General features: G+C 38.3%; 1 long non-coding RNA gene and 1 pseudogene across 1 annotated transcript in view; both read left to right on the top strand.

The window, feature by feature from the left end:
* Positions 1-23023, top strand: part of LOC139355443 (uncharacterized) — a 95684-nt gene that overhangs the window by 7157 nt on the left and 65504 nt on the right. The window lies entirely within an intron of this gene.
* Positions 14964-15504, top strand: LOC139355442 (small ubiquitin-related modifier 2 pseudogene; annotated as a pseudogene).

The raw sequence follows: 23023 nt of genomic DNA, 5'->3' as shown, positions 1-23023 counted from the left end.
CTCCCCACTCCCACTCTTACTGCTCATAGGAGAAAACATGACACACTTATTAGCAAGGTCATTTTAAATACTGTTTTGCTTAAAACAGCATCAAATTCTAAACAAAAATCTGTGGGTTTTCATTTTCATTTTTAGTTTATTTCTAGTGGGAGCTGGGCTAAAATATAATTTTATACTTTCTACAAACAACAGTGTAAGTAACAATGAAGAGGAAATGTTTATGCTGCTGATATGGTTTGACTCTATGTCCCCACACAATTCTCATCTCAAACTGTAATCCCCATGCGTTGAGGGAGGGACCTGGCGGGAGGTGACTGAATCATGGGAGAGGTTCCCCCGTGTTGTTCTTATGATAGTGAGTTTGAGTTCTCATGAGATCTGGTGGGTTTCTTTTTTTTCTTCTTCTTCTTTTTTTTGAGACAGAGTTTCTCTCGTCATTCAGGCTGGAGTACAGTGGCGCAATCTCAGTTCACTGCAACCTCTGCCTCCTGGGTTCAAGTGATTCTCCCACCTCAGCTTCCTGAGTAGCTGGGGTTACAGGCGCCCACCACCCCGCCCAGCCAATTTTTGCATTTTTAGTAGAGATGGGGTTTCACCATGTTGGCCAGGCTGATCTTGAACTCCTGACGTCAGGTGATCTGGCGGTCTTATCAGTGGCAGTTTCCTTGCTCTCTCTCTCTCCTGCCACCATGGGAAGATGTGCCTTGCTTCCCCTTCCCAATCCGCTATGATTGTAAGTTTCCTGAGGCCTCCCCAGCCATGTAGAACCGTGAGTCAATTAAACCTCTTTTCTTTATAAATTACTCAGTCTCTGGCAGTATATTTATAGCAGTATAAGAACAAACTAATACAGCTCCTAAGCAGAATCAGCTGTTTTCCACATCTTTTAGCAATAGTACATTTGATCAATATCCCTTCTGAGCCATTAACAAGCATGTGACCTTGAACAAGTCTCTAAACCTCTATAGGCCTCAGTCTGCTCATCTGTAAAATGAGACCACCGGATTAGATTTTCTCTATGGATCCTTATAGCTATAAGAGGTTATGATCCTGCACATGAATTGCAAGTGACTCTTACATAGGTGATAAAAACCACTGGCCCAACACGCTATTGAAATGAAGGCCGTTTCTAGCTTTTTCTCTCCTGGATGAAGATGGAAATAACAATCATTATCTGGGGCCTTGGGGGCTACTTGCTTGTACTCAGGCTTTTTGGAAAGTTGAAAAGCATTAATTGGTTATCTTCCGGGTCTAAATCTACTTCAAAATTGATTAGAAATGTTGTATTTTCTCTGTGAGATTCAGCAGTGGCTAGGTACTCAAAAGAAGTTATTGTTAAACAAGGAAGCATAGTCCAGCTCTCTGGAGGGATCAAACTAAAACGAACTTTATTCCTACTTAAGCCTCTGGTAATTTTCTAGAGTATGAAGGGACCAAAAATTACCCAGGCAATTAGACATTTCTGATATGTTTAACTAAACTGAAGCACCGTATATATCTCATAGAGTTAGGATGATGCTGGGTAAAACGTATTAACTGTACTATCCAACCCAGGTAAGTTTACTCATGAGGCTACATACTCTTTAGGTTTATAACTTGTCATTCATTTAAAAATATTAATATCTGCAAGGATTCATTGGCTACAATGCCTTTTATTTTGTATAAGGCTGTGTAGTCAGATTAAGCAAAGGTTAATAGCACCAGTTTGTTCTTTTCAGAGAAAGGCAAAAGCCTTTGGACTTATGGACAGAAATTACACAGGGTTAACTGTATCCTTACAAATCTCTATGGAAAGGGATGACCGGACTTTGGCTTCATTCCCTCAATCGCTATATCAATAGAAGAAGTGCTATAATTTCATTTCTTGGGCAACCTATTCAGATAACCTTTCACACAGAATTATAGCTTCTATTAAAAATGTGTATCCTTTCCCAAAGCCTTTTTACTCTCTTGTTTTAATATGAAACAATTGAGAGTTATAACAGCACATTGGGAAAGAATTATTATCCTTGTCAACATCCTTAGGGGACTTGATTAATATAAGAACCCCTTCTTCCTAACTAATGATACTACAGGCTGCAGGAGCATTCCCCAAACAATCGTGTAATTCCAGTCCTTTGTATCTGGTGTGTATCTGACAGACTGGTCAATAGCTTCTGCTGAAGAAAAGTATTCCTCTCAATTTCAGTCACAAAGCAACCTCTAAGGAAATTCTCAAGTCTCATAAGTAGGCTGGACTTAGAACATCAGGCTCACCTGTGACACCTCTGCCTCAACAGAGATGTTGAATTCCAAAAGATGTTGAATTCCAAAGAGGAGGCTTTACAAGGAAATCTGGAGGATGAATGACAGAGAAAGGTCAGGTACTGTGGTACAGAGAAAGACAGTCAGGTAAATGGTAAAAATCTTAAATTATTTTTATATGATGATACAAGGAATAATAAGCTATTGTATATGGAACACTTTCTTTCTGCCAGCTAATTTTCTAAGTGTTTTACAAGTATTAACTCATTTAATCCTCACCTCAACCTTATAAGGTAATGTATAGGACTATAATATGTAAACAGTTTTCTCTACTACTATTTTACTTAATGTTGTTTTGTTTGAATTTTCCTATATCCTTTCTTTCCATTTGATATGTAAAAGCTGTTGACTTTCATCATTTACGTGATCTACGACTTCATTCACTCATCACAAACTTGGCTTGAAAGTTTCCTCTTTGCCAAGAAAGGGCAGAGAAGCTTCCAAATATATAATAGGGGATGAGTAAAGGATGAGCATAGATTTTATTGTAGTTTCTCAATGGTGTCAATTGAGTTGTGTGCCTTTGCTTTGGTAGAGCAGTCGTTATGTTTTCGACTGTGCCAAAATGGCTAATAATACATTTGGTGTCCAGTATGGACTGAACTGTGTCCCCCTGCCTCCCAAATGTATGTGTCCAAGTCCTAATCTTCAGTACCCCAGAATATGACTATATTTAGACATAGGCATTTAAAGACTAAGGTTAAAAGAGGTCATATTGGTGGGCTCTAACCCATGAGACTGTATTTAGAGACAGGGCTCTCAAAGAGGTGATTAAATTTAAACAAAGCCATTAGGGCAGGCCCCTAAGCCAATCTGACTGGTGTGCTTATAAGAGGAAATCTGGTTCTGAGGGAGACACTGGGGGCACACACAGAGGGATGACTATGTGAAGAGGCAGCAAGAATGAGGCTATCTGCAAGCTAAAGGTCTCAGAAGTAATCATACCCTGCCAGCACTTTCACCTTGGACTTCCAGCCTCCAGACTTATGAGAAAATAAATTTTTATTGTGAAGCCACTCAGTCTGTGGTATTTTGTTATGGCAGCCCTAGCAAGTACAGTATAGAGCAAAATGCAGGCTTTAGCTGTTTTTCATTTAACCATTTCCCCTTTAATTAGTTAAAATAAACTTGTATTAACGAAAAAGCAAATCTTGATAAGCCTTTAGAACACATGTCGAAAATGGCCAGTCAAACTCAGACCATATGTACATAAATAATTTAACCCTGGCGATTTAGTAACACTACCGAGAGCCTATGGGAAGTGTCCAGCGAAGAAATGGTGATATTTACATATCTTACTAAGCAGCATTTGGTGTTCCTCAATCCTAGGAACTACTGGAAATTGTAGCATCCCATGACCATGGGCATCTGTAGGTCCATCCACAGTGCAGCGCAGAGCAGTAACAGCACAGAAACATATCTTTTAATTGTCCTGCCTTTCCATGGCATAGTTGGGTCTTGAAATCAGTTACCTTGATGCCAAATCTTTACTTTTTTGGTATATAGGCTTTAAAATGTTTAGAACATACTGACATTCAAGTATTTATTAAATTGTAATTTTATGTTGTATATTTATACTGTGCTTTGGGTAGTGGAAGTAGATCTGAGAGAGTATTGATACTTACCCTTTTTCTTGAGGAAATCTGGGGGTCCAAAATTCTAAATAACTGAGATGTGTCATCTAGTCACATTATTATGCTGAGTGCTCCTTACGCATTTTGGAAAATAAGGCCCATTTCAAAATAATATCTTTTAAAATTTTGGCACAAGTTTTTATGACAGTGTTGATTAAAAACTCAAAAAAGATAAAAGCATATGCTGTCATTTTAAAGCACAGATGTCTCCCTTCAGAGAAATCACATGCTCGCTCTCTCTCTCTCTCTCTCTCTCTCTCTTTCTGTCTGACTCTCTCTCAGACAGTGCCTTTGGTTATCCATTGAGGAATATAATCATTTCCAACATTGAGAAAGGTTTTCTTACATAGATGATCTTAATCTCTAATGTAGCAGTTTGTCTATTTCTTCCTTTTAGGTCTTCAGCAAAAAGAACAGCTGGTCTCAATCTTTTCTATGTCAGTTTTTCACATGCTGGGGGACTTAAAATGGTGAGCTAGGTCATGTCTGTCAATTATAATAGCAGACTTGAATTCATATAACCTTGTTTCTTTTAACTCCCTATGCCTGAGAAACAGAGGGTGGGGAATAACTGGTGTTTGGCAGGGTTTCATACGTTGCCATAATCTTATTTCCAAACAAAGTATATCCTGATCAGATTTGTCCTAATTCTTTAGCAAAATGCCTCAGGAAAAGTACACAGGATAACCAAGAAAATTTCTTCTGTGCATGGTTGAAGTAAACTCACACACAAAAAGGCAGACAAGTCCCTGTGATTTTTCCTGTGTTACTCGTGTTTTGTAAAATGTGTTAAACACTTGCTAAACACATTTTGTTAAACACTGTGACCCTTATGATCCTCAATTGCTCGCCTTTAGATTAAAAAGTAAAGGTTTTAGGGTTTTGGCCTCTATGGATTAGCTTGGCCATGTCAACCCTCCCATAAGTAACAATGATTAAATGTAAACAAAATTTAAAAGCAGCAAACAAACAACTATTTGAAGGCACTGCAGTGACCAAAAACAAGCCGAAACTAGAGAAGACTGCTTTTGAAAGACAAGCTGCAATAGGTGAAACTTACCATTTTGTGGCTATTTGCCTAAAAAAAATATATAAAATACAGCAGAAAGACAAAACTCTACATGCTTGAGGTCTCAGAGAATATAGTTTTGGGTTGTCAAGAGGGGTCAGAATGCTTGGGGAGGAAATCTGGAAAGTGAAGGGACTGAGGAGATGATCCCTAAAACAAGTGTCCAAAATTTACCCAGACTCTTGGCTAACCAGTAAACTATATATTTACAGGGAAGATCCTCGGAGGCCAGAATAAAAGCAGCAGGTGGAGGCTAAAATTACTGTGTAGAGAGTCAGCTAATACCAATGTAAGAGACAGAGTTTGACTATCAAATTAACTGCCTCCTAGAATATTTTTTAAAAATCATTCCCCCAGATAAACACAGCAGAATCCAGAATCTTTACAAAATACATCATTCATAATGTCCTAGATCCAAATAAAAATCATTAGATATGTAAAAATAAAGGAAAATGTGACCCTCACTCATGAAACAATGAACAGAAACAAACCTCCAGGTAAACCAGGTGTTGCAGTGAGCAGACAAATACTTCAAACAGCTCTTACAAACATGTTTAATTTCTTAAAGGGAAATATGTGTATAATAGATGAACAGATGGGGAATCTCAGTGCAGAAATAAAAACTATAAAAAAAGAGCAAAGTGGGAATTATAGACCCCCAAAATACAGTAATTGAAATGAAAAATTCACTGGAGGGGCTTAAAACAAATTTCAGATAGCAAAAGAAGGAATTGGTAAACTTGAAGATTTATCAGTAGAAATTATCTAATCAAAAGAACAAATAAATGAAAAACGGAAGAAACTTGAACAGAACTTCAGAGATCTGTGGGACAATAACAAGAAGTTTAATGTACACGTAATTTGAGTTCTAGAAGTCAAGGCAAGAGAAAATGGAGCAGAATAACAACAAATTGGGGAAATAATAGCTGGAAACTTCTCAAATGTGCTGAAAACATCAATTATACTTTGGAAGATACAGTATTAGATATTCATTTTCCCCAAATTAACATTAAATTTTAATCATATTCCAACAGCCATTTTTATAGACATCGATAAGCTTGTATTAAAATGTACGTGAGTATGCAAAGAACCTAGTATTTGCAAAACAATCTTAGAGAAAACAAAAAAGAAAAAACCTGCAAGGCTTGCACTATTTGACTCTAAAAATTACTCTAGGTTAATTTAATCAAGACAACATAGCACCATCACAAAGATAAACAAATCAATGAAATAGAATGGAGTGTCCAAATGAACCCATGTTTATATGGCAAATTCAGTCTCAATAAAGATGGCAATTTAGTTCAATAAGAAAATGACAGTCTTGTCAATAAATGGTGCTGGATCAAATGAATATCCATATGCAAACAAAAATGTTCAGCTCCTAGTAACGTCATGCACAAAAATTAATTTGTGATAGCTCAGAGGCCTAAATATAAAATCCAAATCTATAATGCAGCATACAAGAGTATTTTTATTAATATTACAAACATTAAAGAAATAGGCATAAAGAGTGTAAAAAATATTCAAAAATATGTATTTACAAAACATATTTGACAAAGGACTTGTATCCAGAATAGATTCATAATTCCCACAGTTCAAACTATGGGCAGAAGACATGAACAGACAAGTCACAAATTAAGTTATATACATGGCCAATAAATACATGAAAAATTACTCAACAAATTAAAATGATTTATCACTGAATTCCTATAAAATGGCTAGAATGTGTAGAGTGAAAGAAAGACAAGAAGAGTACATGCTGAATGATTTCATTTTTGTAAAGTTTTAGAAGAAGAAAACCTTATCCAAGGCAAAAAGGATATTAGAATACTGGTTATCTGGTTTGGGATAAGGGGATACAAGTGGAATGGAATACAACAACGCTTTAAGGAGAGGCAAGAAGGCCCTAAGTTATGAGGTGTGAATTGTGGGTTACTCAGTTCTATTCAGTTTTTTGAAGTGTACATTTCATGTTTGTGTATTTTATTATAGGTGAATTTTACCTCAAAAAATTAAAATAATACCACTAATACTACTAATGATATTCAAACTGTAGATACAAAATGGTTGAAAGCACAGAAAAAACACAAATGGAAGAATGTTGATATTTGTAAAATCTGAATGATAGGTCCATGGGGTTTCCATGTACTATTTTACTTACTTTTTATGCTTTTACTTCAGAAAATTTATAACAAAAAGTTAAAAATAATTTGGTATGTCAGCTGGGCGCAGTGGCTCACACCTGTAATCCCAGCACTTTGGGAGGCCCAGGCAGGCGGATCCAGTTTGAGACCAGCCTGGCCAATGTGGTGAAACACATCTCTGCTAAAAATACAAAAATTAGCAGGCGTGGTGGCGGGTGCCTGTAATCCCAGCTACTCAGGAGGCTGAGGCAGGAGAATTGCTTGAAATTGGAAGGCAGAGGTTGCAGTGAACCAAGATCACGCCACTGCACTCCAGCCTGGGCAACAAGAGCAAAACTTCATCTCAAAAAACAACAAAAAATAATAATAATATTTTGATATGCAATACAAACAGTAACATGACAATTATTGGAAAATGGCATTATTCAATAATTAAAGCTCAAATTTGTATTAGATTTTATCTAAAACAAATATAATTGCTCACACACATAAATAACTTTTGTAACTTAAAAACCAAATGGAACAAACAATCCACTTAAACATTTATAAGAAATTTAGGAGGAGGTTCCATGAAGGCCGAATAGGAACAACTCCAGTCTACAGCTCCCAGCATGAGCAACGCAAAAGACAGGTGATTTCTGCATTTCCAACTGAGGTACCGGGTTCATCTCACTGGGGCTTGTAGGACAGTGGGTGCAAGACAGTGGGTGCAGCCCACGGAGCATGAGCCGAAGCAGGGCGAGGCATCGCCTCACCTGGGAAGCACAAGGGGTCGAGGAATTCCCTTTCCTAGCCAAGGGAAGCAGTGACAGACGGCACCTGGAAAATCAGGTCACTCGCACCCTAATACTGTGCTTTTCCAATTGTCTTAGCAAACGGCACACCACCTGGCTTGGAGGGTCCCACGCTCACGGAGCCTCGCTCATTGCTAGCACAGGTGTCTGAGAATGAACTGCAAGGTGGCAGCAAGACTAGGGGAGGGGTGCCCGCCATTGCTGAGGCTTATGTAGGTAAACAAAGCAGCTGGGAAGCTCCAACTGGGTGGAGACCACCTCAGCTCAAGGAGGCCTGCCTGCCTCTGTAGACTCCACCTCTGGGGGCAGGGCATAGCTGAACAAAAGGCAGCAGAAACTTCTGCAGACTTAAACGTCCCTGTCTGACAGCTTTGAAGAGAGTAGTGGTTCTCCCAGCACAGAGTTTGAGATATAAGAAAGGACAGACTGCCTCCTCAAGTGGGTCCATGACCCCCGAGTAGCCTAACTGGGAAGCACCTCCCAGTAGGGGACTACTGGCACCTCATACGGCCAGATGCACCTCTGAGAGGAAGCTTCCAGAGGAACAATCAGACAGCAACATTTGCCATTGTGCAATATTTGCGGCTGTGCAGCCTCTGCTGGTGATACCCAGGCAAACAGGGTCTGGAGCAAAGCTCCAGGGTCTCTAACAAATTCCCAAAGACCTGCAGCTGAGGGTCCTGTTAGAAGGAAAAGTAACAAACAGAAAGGATATCCACACCAAAACCCTATCTGTACATCACCATCATCAAAGTCCAAAGGTAGATAAAACCACAAAGATGGGGAGAAACCAGAGCAGAAAAGCCAAAAATTCTAAAAATCAGGGCACCTCTCCTCGTCTAAAGGAACGCAGCTCCTCGCCAGCAATGGAGCAAAGCTGAACAGAGAATGACTTTGATGAGTTGAGAGAAGAAGGTTTCAGATGATCGGTAATAAAAAACTTCCCTGAGCTAAAGGAGGATGTTCGAACCCATGGCAAAGAAGCTAAAAACCTTGAAAAAAGATTAGACGAATGGCTAACTAGAATAAACAGTGTAGAGAAGACCTTAAATGACCCGATGGAGCTGAAAACCATGGCACGAGAACTACATGACATATGCACAAGCTTCAGTAGCCAATTCGATCAACTGGAAGAAAGAGTATCAGTGATTGAAGATCAAATGAATGAAATGAAGTGAGAAGAGAAGTTTAGAGAACAAAGAATAAAAAGGAATGAACAAAGCCTCCAAGAAATATGGGACTATGTGAAAAGACCATATCTACGTCTGATTGGTATACCTGAAAGTGGCGGGGAGAATGGAACTAAATTGCAAAACACTTCAGGATATTATCCAGGAGAACTTCCCCAACATAGCAAGGCAGGGCAACATTCAAGTTAAGGAAATACAGAGAACTCCACAAAGATACTACTCGAGAAGAGCAACTCCAAGACACATAATTGTCAGATTCACCAAAGTTGAAATGAAGGAAAAAATGTTAAGGGCAGCCAGAGAGAAAGGTTTGGTTACCCACAAAGGGAAGCCCATCAGACTAACAGCAGATCTCTCGGCAGAAACTCTACAAGCCAGAAGAGAGTGGGAGCTAATATTCAACATTCTTAAAGAAAAGAATTTTAAACCCAGAATTTCATATCCAGTCAAACTAAGCTTCATAAGTGAAGGAGAAATAAAATCCTTTACAGACAAGCAAATGCTGAGAGATTTTGTCACCACCAGGCCTGCCTTACAAGAGCTCTTGAAGGAAGCACTAAACATGGAAAGGAAAACTGGTACCAGCCACTGCAAAAACATACCAAATTGCAAAGACCATCGATGCTAGGAAGAAACTGCATCAACTAACAAGCAAAATAACCAGCTAACATCATAATGCCAGGATCAAATTCACACATAACAATATTAACCTTAAATGTAAATGGACTAAATGGTCCAATTAAAAGACACAGACTGGCAAATTGGATAAAGAGTCAAGACCCATCAGTGTGCTATATTCAGGAGACCCATCTCACACGCAGAGACATACATAGGCTCAAAATAAAGGGATGGAGGAAGATCTACCAAGCAAATGGAAAACACAAAAAGGCAGGGGTTGCAATCCTATTCTCTGATAAAACAGACTTTAAACCAATAAAGATCAGAAGAGACAAAGAAGGCCATTACATAATGGTAAAGGGATCAATTCAACAAGAAGAGCTAACTATCCTAAATATATATGCATCCATTACAGGAGCACCCAGATTCATAAAGCAAGTCCTTAGAGACCTACAAAGAGACTTAGACTCCTACACAATAATAATAGGAGACTTTAACACCCCACTGTCAACATTACACAGATCCATGAGATAGAAAGTTAACAAGGATATCCAGGAATTGAACTCAGCTTTGCACCAAGCGGACCTAATAGACATCTATGCAACTCTCCACCCCAAATCAACAGATTATACATTCTTCTCAGCACCACATCGCCACTTATTCCAAAATTGACCACATAGTTGGAAGTAAAGCACTCCTTAGCTAATGTAAAAGAACAGAAATTATAACAAATTGTCTCTCAGACCACAGTGCAATCAAACTAGAACTCAGGATTAAGAAACCCACTCAAAACCGCTCAACTACATGGAAACTGAACAACTTGCTCCTGAATGACTACTGGGTACATAACAAAATGAAGGCAGAAATAAAGATGTTCTTTGAAACCAATGAGAACAAAGACACAACATGCCAGAATCTCTGGGACACATTTAAAGCAGTGTGTAGAGGGAAATTTATAGCACTAAATGCCCACAGGAGAAAGCAGGAAAGATCGAAAATTGACATCCTAACATCACAATTAAAAGAACTAGAGAAGCAAGAGCAAACACATTTGAAAGCTAGCAGAAGGCAAGAAATAACTAAGATCAGAGCAGAACTGAAGGAGATAGAGACACACACACAAAAAAACCCTTCAAAAAATCAATGAATCCAGGAGCTGGCATTTTGAAAAGATCAACAACATTGATAGACCACTAGCAAGACTAATATAGCAGAAAAGAGAGAAGAATAAAATAGATGCAATAAAAAATGATAAAGTGGATATCACCACCAATCCTACAGAAATACAAACTACCATCAGAGAATACTATAAACATCTCTACGTAAATAAACTAGAAAATCTAGAAGAAATGGATAAATTCCTGGACACATACACCCTCCCAAGACTAAATCAGGAAGAAGTTGAATCCCTGAATAGACCAATAACAGGCTCTGAAATTGAGGCAATAATTAATAGCCTACCACCAAAAAAAGTCCAGGACCACACGGATTCATAGCTGAATTCTACCAGAGGTACGAAGAGGAGCTGGTACCATTCCTTCTGAAACTATTCCAATCAATGGAAAAAAGAGGGAATCCTCCCTAACTCATTTTATGAGGCCAGCATCATCCTGATACCAAAGTTTGACAGAGACACAACAAAAAAAAGAGAATTTTAGACCAATATCCCTGATGAACATCGATGCAAAAATCCTCAATAAAATACTGGCAAACCAAATCCAGCAGCACATCAAAAAGCTTATCCACCACGATCAAGTGGGTTTCAACCCTAGGATACAAGGCTGGTTCAACATACACTAATCAATAAATGTAATCCATCTTATAAACAGAACCAAAGACAAAAAACACATGATTATCTCAATAGATGCAGAAAAGGCCTTTGACAAAATTCAGTAGCCCTTCATGCTAAAAACTCTCAATAAATTCAGTACTGATGGAACATATCTCAAAATAATTAAAGTTATTTATGACAAACCCACAACCAATATCATACTGAATGGGCAAAAACTGGAAGCATTCCCTTTGAAAACTGGTACAAGACAGGGATGCCCTCTCTCACCACTCCTATTCAACATAGTGTTGGAAGTTCTGGCCAGGGCAGTCTGGCAGGAGAAAGAAATAAAGTGTATTCAATTAGGAAAAGAGGAAGTCAAATTGTCCCTGTTTGCAGATGACATGATTGTATATTTAGAAAACCCCATCGTCTCAGCCCCAAAATCTCCTTAAGCTGATAAGCAAAGTCAGCAAAGTCTCAGGATACAAAATCAATGTGCAAAAATCACAAGCATTCCTATATACCAATAACGACAAACAGAGAGCCAAATCATGAGTGAATTCCCATTCACAATTGCTTCAAAGAGAATAAAATACCTAGGAATCCAACTTGCAAGGGATGTAAAGGACCTCTTCAAGGAGAACTACAAACCACTGCTCAACAAAATAAAAGAGGACACAAACAAATGGAAGAACATACCATGCTCATGGATAGGAAGAATCAATATCGTAAAAATGGACATACTGCCAAAGGTAATTTATAGATTCAATGCCATCCCCATCAAGCTACCAATTACTTTCTTCACAGAATTGGAAGAAACTACTTTAAAGTTCATACAGAACCAAAAAAGAGCCCACATTGCCAAGGCAATCCTAAGCAAAATAACAAAGCTGGAGGCATCACGCTACCTGACTTCAAACTATACTACAAGGCTACCGTAACCAAAACAGCATGGTACTGGTACCAAAACAGAGATGTAAACCAATGGAACAGAACAGAGCCCTCAGAAATAATACCACACATCTACAACCAACTGATCTTTGACAAACCTGACAAAAACAAGAAATGGGGAAAGGATTACCTGTTTAATAAATGGTGCTGGGAAAATTGGCTAGCCATAGGTTGCAAGCTGAAACTGGATCCCTTCCTTACACCTTATACAAAAATTAATTCAAGATGGATTAAAGACTTAAATGTTAGATCTAAAACCATAAAATCCCTAGAAGAAAACCTAGGCAATACCATTCAAGACATAGGCATGGGCAAGGACTTCATGTCTAAAACACCAAAAGCAATGGCAACAAAAGCCAAAATTGACAAATAGGATCTAATTAAACTCAAGAACTTCTGCACAGCAAAAGAAACTACCATCAGAGTGAACAGGCAACCTACAGAATGGGAGAAAATTTTTGCAATCTACCCATCTGACAAAGGGCTGATATCCAGAATCTATGTAGAACTTAAACAAATTTACAAGAAAAAAATCAATGCCATCAAAAAGTGGGAAAAGGATATGGACAGACACACTTTTCAAAAGAAGACATTTATGCAGCCAACAGACACATGAAAAAATGCTCATCATCACTCGCCATCAGAGAAATGCAAATCAAAACCACAATGAGATACCATCTCACACCAGTTAGAATGGCAATCATTAAAAAGTCAGGAAACAACAGGTGCTGGAGAGGATGTGGAGAAATAGGAACACTTTTACACTGTTGGTGGGACTGTAAACTTGTTCAACCATTGTGGAAGACAGTGTGGCGATTCCTCAAGGATCTAGAACTGGAAATACTATTTGACCCAGCCATCCCATTACTGGGGATATACCCAAAGGATTATAAATCATGCTGCTATAAAGACACACGCACACTTATGTTTATTGTGGCACTATTCACAATAGCAAAGACTTGGCACCAACCCAAATGTCCATCAGTGATAGACTGGATTAAGAAAATGTGGCACGCCGGGCGCGGTGGCTCAAGCCTGTAATCCCAGCACTTTGGGAGGCCGAGACGGGCGGATCACGAGGTCAGGAGATCGAGACCATCCTGGCTAACACCGTGAAACCCCGTCTCTACTAAAAATACAAAAAACTAGCCGGGCGAGGTGGCGGGCGCCTGTAGTCCCAGCTACTCCGGAGGCTGAGGCAGGAGAATGGTGTAAACCCGGGAGGCGGAGCTTGCAGTGAGCTGAGATCCGGCCACTGCACTCCAGCCCGGGCTACAGAGCAAGACTCTGTCTCAAAAAAAAAAAAAAAAAAAAAAAAAAAAAAAAGAAAATGTGGCACATATACACCATGGAATACTATGCAGCCATAGAAAAGGGTGAGTTCATGTCCTTTGTAGGGACTTGGATGAAGCTGAAAACCATCATTCTGAGCAAACAATCGCAAGGACAGAAAACCAAACACTGCATGTTCTCACTCATAGGTGGGAATTGAACAATGAGAACACGTGGACACAGGATGGGGAACATCAGACACTGGGGCCTGTTGTGGGATGGGGGGAGAGGGGAGGGATAGCATTAGGAGATATACCTAATGTAAATGACGAGTTATTGGGTGCAGCAAACCAACACGACACATGTATACATATGTAACAAATCTGCACGTTGTGCATATGTACCCTAGAACTTAAAGTATAAAAAAACAAAGAAGAAACAAAAAAAAGAAAAAAAGAAATTTAAATAGACATTTTACTAAATGATACAGATGGAAAATAAGCATATGAAAAGATGCTTAGCATAATCTGTCATTAGAAAAATAAAAATTCAAACATCAATAAAATGTCACTATATATTCATTACAAGAGCCAAAATAAAAGAGATTGAAAATTCTAAGTGTTGGCAACTATGCAGAACTAGTGTGAAAACAAAATTAAACACACTTACCAAACTACCTAGAAATTTCACGTCTAAGCATTACAAGGGAAATAAGAGGATATGTGCACACCAAGATTTGTGAAGGAATGTTTACAGATAGCAGTTTTACTCATAATAACAAAAAACTAGAAACAATCCACATGTTGACCAACTTTAGAAGAGACAAATTCTGGATTACATATACTACAGAATGCAATTCAGCAATAAAAGGGAACAAACTCTTTATATTCACATCATGATTGAAACTCAAAAACATCGTATAAAGAATCATAAAATAATCCAGTAACAATATATTACGTAGTCTATAATTTTGCTTATATGAAATGCTAGGAAAGGGGAAAAAATCAGTGGTTGCCAGAGTTCCATGGGTGGAAGGAGACAACTGATTACAAAGCGGCAGGTGAGAATTTTCTGGGATGATGGAAGTATTTCCCATCATGATTGTAGCAGAGTTAACAGCACTGTGTACATTTGACAAAACCCATGGAATTGAACAAGTTAAAAGGGCAGATTTTGCAATTTAAAAAGTGGATTGGGGTTCCTGGTGCTGCTTGTGTGCTCGTTTGGTGCGGACCTGGTACCTCTTTTGTGAAGCGGCAGCTGAGCAGACTCCAGCGCTCGCCATGGCCTACGAAAAGCCCAAGGAAGGAGTCAAGACTGAGAACAACGATCATATTAATTTGAAGGTGGCGGGGCAGGATGGTTCTGTGGTGCAGTTTAAGATTAAGAGGCATACACCACTTAGTAAACTAATGAAAGCCTATTGTGAACGACAGGGATTGTCAATGAGGCAGATCAGATTCCGATTCGATGAGCAACCAATCAATGAAACAGACACACCTGCACAGTTGGAACTGGAGGATGAAGATACAATTGATGTGTTCCAACAGCAGACGGGAGGTGTCTACTGAAAAGGGAACCTGCTTCTTTACTCCAGAACTCTGTTCTTTAAAGACCAAGATTACATTCTCAATTAGAAAACTGCAATTTGGTTCCACCACATCCTGACTACTACCGTATAGTTTTCTCTATTCTTTCATTTCCCCCTTCCCCATTCCTTTATTGTACATAAAGTAACTGGTATATGTGCACAAGCATATTGCATTTTTTTTTAACTAAACAGCCAATGTTATGTTTTGATTGACATCAAGTGGAGACGGGATGGGGAAAAATACTGATTCTGTGAAAATACCCCCTTTCTCCATTAGTGGCATGCTCATTCAGCTCTTATCTTTATATTCCAGTAAGTTATTTTGCTCTCACTGTTTTAACAGAAACACACAACGTAAAAATCCTTGCATAACTTGTTCAATTGGAGACTTTTAATGTTTTTCATTTATCATTGTAAAACCAAGGACAATTTTATAACTTTTTTTGTACGTAGCTGTTACATGTAGGGCAATCTGAGTTTAAGTAGGGATAAATTACTCTAAAACAAAAAAGAATCCTAGATAGTTTTCCCTTCAAGTCAGGCGTCTTGTTGTTTAAATAAACTTCTTGTTTAAAATGAAAAAATAAAAATAAAAAATATAAAAAGTGGATTGGAACATGCTTCTACATACACAGAATCTATCTTCCTTGGGAAGTTTAATTTTTTTTCCTGGTACTGTTTCTGAAAGAATACAGTATGACCACAGAAAATCACATTAAACATGAAGATGCAGAATGGAAAGCAGGCTTAGACTTCAGCACAGGCACTAAAAGGCTCAGGAAACACTATGCTCTACTTAGACTCAGTCTTATGACTCAGTCATAGTAAAAAGTTATCCCTCTGAAATGCTAACGAACTGTGTGGTTTTAAATACATCGTCTTCAAATCAGTTCTAAGTAAAGGCCAACTTTTTACATGCTATCCTACTTGCTGGCTATGCCTTATGGTCACTAAGTGCTTCTCTGAGAAGTTGTTGCGTAGTGTTATTTCACAGTCTTCTGTCCTTTTTATGAGTCAGAGAAGGAGGGCTCAGTTGAGAATTAAAGGGGGAAGAAATGAAACACAGAAAGTAACTTTGTCTGTATTGGGAGACAAATGGAGCTAAAAAGGCAATCGTTTGAGACTAGTGGTGGTATCAACCTGTCCACAAAGATTTTTGTTGTGGTGGTTTGCAATTGTCTTAAGGATGAAAAATTCAAAATGTATCTAAGTAACATTCCTAGTAACTCAGAATGTGAATAACCTTCCTGATACCGTGTTTTGCATTTTTGTATTGTTTTTGTCAAATAAAAAATCATATATATGTATGGTGTACAATGTGATGCTTTGATATATGGATACATTGTGGAATGGCTAAATCAATCTATTTAACATCTGCATTACCTTGCATGCTATTTTTTTTTACAGTGACAACACTTAAAATCTACTTTCAGCAATTTTCAAGTATATTGTGATAATAATTACAATGATGTACCCTAAATCTGTTGAACTTATTCCTCCAGTCCAGCTGGAATTTTATATCCTTTGGCCAACAATTCCCTTGTTTAAGTTTCTAGTTGCCTTTTTTGGTACCAGAAGTCATAGAATGCAAAGATGCAGAGGGAACAATGGGCATCATTTGGTTTTAGTAAACCAAGTAATGATTTTTATAAAGCCTCACTTATAGAAAGCTGCCAATTCCAAGGCTGCCAACAGTTTCCTGACTGTGTTTACACCCAGTTTGTCAACATCACAGCAAAAAGCTGACAGAGAAGATCTATGGTGTGCCTGCTGCTAAACTCAATGCCAAAACTCACCATTCTTGGGCTTCTTATCAGGGCTGTGTCCCAGAACAGCTATTCCTAGAAACCAAAATATGTATGTGTGTGTGTGGTGGGGGTGGGAGTGGGGGTAGGGTGGGGGGAGTGGTGGTAGTGGTGTTGAATGTAGGAAAAGAGACATTGGAGAGATGGCGTCTTCATGGTTTCCGTACCATATTTGGCTGGGTATATCAACCACATTTAGGATGTCTGACTTTTAGTCACACATCAGAATTTTGGTGGGAGATCTCTCCTTTTCTCTTCTTGAATCCCAGTGCTCTCCACACTACACCATTCTGCCTCCAGTTGAGTAGATGTTACCATAGGCATGAACTGGCAAGGGAAAGGATAAACCAAAAGCAAGAAGGCTTCTTGGCTGTTGCAATAAACAAGGATAAACACCAAATTAAGTAGTAATTATGATGATGTGAGAAAGTTGAAGATACAGGAAACATTTAGGAGGAAGAATTGGAAGGTCTTGCAGACCTGATGAGGTATTGAAATTAAGCAGGGGCAACTGGGTGGAGGGCACCACCATTCTTGGAGCTAATGAAACAGAAAATGCTGCTGGCTGAATTTGGGAAAATTGGAGAGCATAGGCATGTAAGGGATCCATGTGAAAATTCACGAAGAGTCTTAAACTGTGGAGTGAATCTTGTGGCTTCATTGTTTGCTTGCTTAATATTTGATGTAACTGTCTATACTCTTTCATGTCCACTTACTTTGCTTTCTCAATCTTCTAGCACATTTATACTTAGCTTCTTCCAGTTCCTTGAATGCTCTTTGCTTTATCTTTCTTTTGTGACTTCTGCACATGAGTTTCCAGGCCTCTTGCCTTCACTCATTGCCACTTACCCTTCAGGTTTCCACTGAGCCATCCTTTCCCCTGGAAACCTTACATTTCCAACCTCCCAGGGCCCAAGTTAGGTAATTCTCTAATATACTTTGACTTCCCTTATTGGAGGAATTATCACCAATACTGATACTGGACTTTTAGTTGTCTCTCTTCATCTCAATATTGTAAACTCTAATAAGACAAAAACATTTGCCTTGTCAATAATGAAGCCCAAAGATCACAATAAAAGTTAAATACGTGTTAATAGAAGTGAATATTTTTAAAATTATGTATTAAACTTAAATAAAATTAAAACATACAAAGATATCCCAATTCTCACTCTTTGTATTCATTATAATTTGTCTTAATTTATATAAATTATAATTCATAAGTGATATATGAAATACATACATTCATAGGAATATAATTACATATTATATAGCCATATATGTATGCATGTGTATGTATATGTACTCATGTACTGTATTAGTCCATTCTGCATCCCTATAAAGGAATACCGAAAACTGGGTAATTTATAAGAAGAGAGGTTTATTTGGCTCACAGTTCTGCTAACTGCATAAGTAGCATGGCGCCAGCATCTGCTGCAAGTTGGGACCTCAGGAAGCTTTTCCTCATAGTAGAACGTAAAAGAGGAGCAGGTGCGCCACATGAGAGACAGAATAAGAGAAGGAAGGGAAGAAATGCCAGGCTCTTCAATCAGCTCTCTTGTGGACTAAGAGAGCAGAACTCACTCATTACTGTGGGAAAGGAACCAAGCTATTCATGAGGGTTCCACCCACATGTCCCAAACACCTCCACAGGGTCCCACCTCCAACATTGGGATGGGAGATTTTAACATGAGATTTGGAAGGGACAAACATCCAAACTATATCATGTACACATATACATACAAACACACATACAATAATATAATTCAATGTATTGCCTTTTGCTTTATAGCACCTTGCAGATATTGTGTGTGTTTTTTTAAATATAAATTGAAGGTTTGTGGCAACCCTGCATCAAGCAAGTCTGTTGGTACCATTTTCCCAGCAGCGTGTGCTCACTTTGTGTCACATTTTGGTAATTCTCACAATATTGCTAACATTTTCATTATTATTATATCTGCTATGGTGATCTGTGATCAGTGATTTCTGATGTTACCACTGTAACTGTTTTGGGGTGCCGTTAACAATGAACTTACTTGGTAAATGTCATGTGTGTCTGACTGCTCCACTTTCCTTCTCTCTCTCTCTACTTCAGCCTGCCTATTTTCTGAGAACAGCATTATTGAAATTAGGCCAACTAATAAACTTGCGATGACCTCTAAGTGTTCAAGTGAAAGGTAGAGTTGCATGTTTCTGACTTTAAGTAAAAAGCTAGAAACGATGAAGCTTAGTGATGAAGGCATGTCAAAAGCTGAGATAGGCCAAAGCTAGGCGTTTTGTGTCAAACATTTAGTCAAGTTGTGAATGCAAAGGTATTATTGAAGAAAACTGAAAGTGCTACTCCAGTGAACACACAACTCATAAGAAAATGAACAGTCTTATTACTGATAGGGAGAAAGTCTTATTGGTCTGGAAAGAAAATCTAACCAGCTACAACATTATCTTCCTTAAGTCAAAGCCTAATCCAGAGCAAGCCATAATTCTCAATTCAGTGAAGGCTGAGAGAGGTGAGGAAGCTTCAGAAGAAAAGTTTGAAGCTAGCAGAGGTTAGTTTTTATAAGGTTTAAGGAAATACGTCATATCCATAACATAAAAGGGCAAGATGAAGCAGCCAAGTGCTGATGTAGAAGCTACAGCAAGTTATTCAGAAAATCTAGTTAAAATAACTGATAAAGGTGGCTACAGTGAAACAACATATTTTCAATGTAGATGAAACAGCCTTCTATTGGAAGAAGATGGTATCTAAGACTTTTGTAGCTACAGAGGACAACTCAGTGCTTTTCTTCAAAGCTTCAAAGGACAGACTGACTCTCTCATTAGGGACTAATCCAACTGGTGACTTTGAGTTAAGCCAATGCTTATTTACCATTTTGAAAATCCCAGGGTCCTTAAGAATTATGCTAAATGTACTCTGCCTGTGCACTATCAATGGAATCACAAAGTGTGGATGAAAGCAACTCTGTTTACTGAATAGTTTACTGAGTAATTTAAGCCCACTGTTGAGCCCTAGTTCTCAGACCAAAGGATTCCTTTTAAAATATTGCTGCTCAGTGACAATGCACCTAGTCACCCAAGAGCCCTGATGGAGATGTACAAGGAGATGAATCCTGTTTTCATGCCTGCTTCCACGGCATCCCTTCTGCAGCCCATGGATCAAGGAGTAATTTGACTTTCAACTTTTACTATTTAAGAAATACATTTCATCATATTATATGTGCCATGGTAGTGATTTATCCGATGGATCTGGGCAAAGTCAATAAAAACCTTTTGGGGAGGATTCAGCATTCTAGATGCCATTAAGACCATTTGTAATTCATGGTAGAAGGTCAAAAGATCTACATAAAAAGGAGTCTAGAAGAGTGAGTTCCAGCCCTCATTGATAACTTTGAGGGGTTCAAGATGTCACTGGAGGAAGTAACTGCAGATGTTGTAGAAATATTAATAGAAAGCAAACTAGAATTAGAAATGGAGCTTGAAGATGTGACTGAATTGCCGCAATCTCATGATAAGCCTTGAAAAGATGAGGAGTTGCTTCTTATGGATGAGCAAAGAATGTGGTTTCTTGAGATGAAATCTACTCCTGGTGCAGATGCTGAGAACATTGTTGAAATGACAACATAGGATTTTAAATAGTGCATAAACTTAGCTGATAAAGCAGCAACGGGATTTGAGAAGGTTGACCCCAATTTCAAAGAAGTTCTACTGTGGGTAACATGCTACCAAAGAGCATCACATGCTATAGAGAAATATTTTATGTGTGTGAAAGGAAGAGCCAATTGCTGCAGCATACTTTATTGTTGTCTTATTTTAAGAAATTGCCACAGCCATCCCAAACTTCAGCAATCTCCCCTGTGATCGTCAGCTGCCGTCAACAATGAAGCAAGCCTCTTTACCAGCAAAAAGATGATCACACTCTGAAGGCTCAGATAATCATTAGCTTATTTTAGCCATAAAGTATTTTTAAATTAAGGTATGTACATTATTTTCAGACACACGCCATTGCACACTTAGTAGATTACAGGATAGCATAAACATAACTTTTATATGCATTGGGAAGCTAAAGAAGTTTGTGTGACTTGCTCTATTGAGATACTCCCTTCATTGTAGTGGTCTGGAGCTGAACTCACAGTATCTCATAGGTATGCCTGCATGAGAGCGAAAAAAGTGAGAGAGAAATGGGAAAGGGGGATTGTTAAGAACCAGGAAACAGAGTTTTAAATAAAATTCTGTCCTTAAGAAGCAGAATATTGCTTTATATATGGCATTTAAATACTCGATTTAAATTTTATCATTTTTATGAAGAAGATATAAGATGAAGAAAGTTTTATGCTCCTTAGTATTTATGTGAATCTATGAAAATAAGCAACCAAGAGGCTTATTAATTGCCATGTGTGAACAGGGATTTTTCAAAAGCAAGGTAAGAGCTAGGGTAATGTCCAATAATATGTGAGTGGAAACGGATTTTACTTTTTTTTTCAAAAATAAATATTACAGCATGAGTCATTTTCAAGAGCAATTTTATTCCTGGATTCTTCAAGTTTGTTTTTATTATTTATTTATTTTTATTATACTTTAAGTTTTAGGGTACATGTGCACAACTTTCAGGTTTGTTACATATGTACACATGTGCCGTGTTGGTGTGCTGCACCCATTAACTCGTCATTTACATTAGGTATATCTCCTAATGCTATCCCTTCCCCCTCCCCCCACCCCACGACAGGCCCCAGTGTGTGATGTTCCCCATCCTGTGTCCAAGTGTTCTCATTGTTCAATTCCCACCTATGAGTGAGAACATGCAGTGTTTGGTTTTCTGTCCTTGCGATAGTTTGCTCAGAATGATGCAAATTTTATTTATTATAAATAATTAACTAAGCCTAGCAATAGACTTGCTCAATATGTGTGATGCCCACCATAATACAGAATAAGTCAAGTGCAGCTAGTTAACACTGGTAAACACCTTCTCCTAACATTCAACATTAATGAGAGGCAACACGGAGGCTATAGGCACAAATCAAGTACATGCAAAAATTAATGGCTAATATGGTAGTACATCATTTCCAAATAAATATAAGATGTGTAAACAATAGCTGAGAAAGTGGAAATCTTTTCAGCTGTTCTAAAACAAAAGAATAACAAATTGGGAAAAGTCCTGAGACATCATGTAATCCTACGCAACTGGAGACTTGTACCTTTTTGAAATGCCCCAGTTAAGTGCTGTCCCAGTTACCCTTGAAAATCTCTGCAGAGGCAGTCTCACTGAAGTAACTCATTTCACCTTTGGACAGCTCTGTTTACAGTACAGTGTTTTCTTTTATTGTGATCCCTGACGCTTCCATTTATTGGTTTTAGTTCTGCCACTGTAATCCAGCAAAATACAAATACTTTTTTTCAAATACTTCTTTCACATGATAGCCTTGGATTACTATTACCAACCTAGAATGAATCCCGAATTTTGTATTTCTATGCAACAGAAAATGTAATATGACAATCAAAACTTTTTGGAGCGAGACATGAATAGAAGTTTAATTTCTTTTTTATTCACTAAATTACAGAAATTATAGTTCAGCTTAAATTCTGATTCATGTTGTTTTTAAACTACCGCTGCCCTCTTTTAAAAGTATCACACCACCTTCTTGCCTCTTTTTTTAGTCTGACATCAATCACCATAATCTAATTGTTCTTGTTCTTGCTTCTTGATACCTAGAGGTGGGTGGTCAGTTTGATGACATCTGGCATTTAATGCTTGCTGAGTTCTCTCTTTTATAGAAATAATTTGACGTATTGAAGCAGGCTACCAGCTTAAGTATGCTGGGGAGTGGGGTGGTTGAGGATGGTGAGGGCCGAAGCCACTTCTGCTTTCAGATAAAAGTGTGTTGTAGT

Source organism: Macaca nemestrina, chromosome 7, assembly GCF_043159975.1.
Source record: "Macaca nemestrina isolate mMacNem1 chromosome 7, mMacNem.hap1, whole genome shotgun sequence".
Classification (NCBI taxonomy): domain Eukaryota; kingdom Metazoa; phylum Chordata; class Mammalia; order Primates; family Cercopithecidae; genus Macaca; species Macaca nemestrina.
This window is presented reverse-complemented; position numbering and strand designations above follow the sequence as displayed.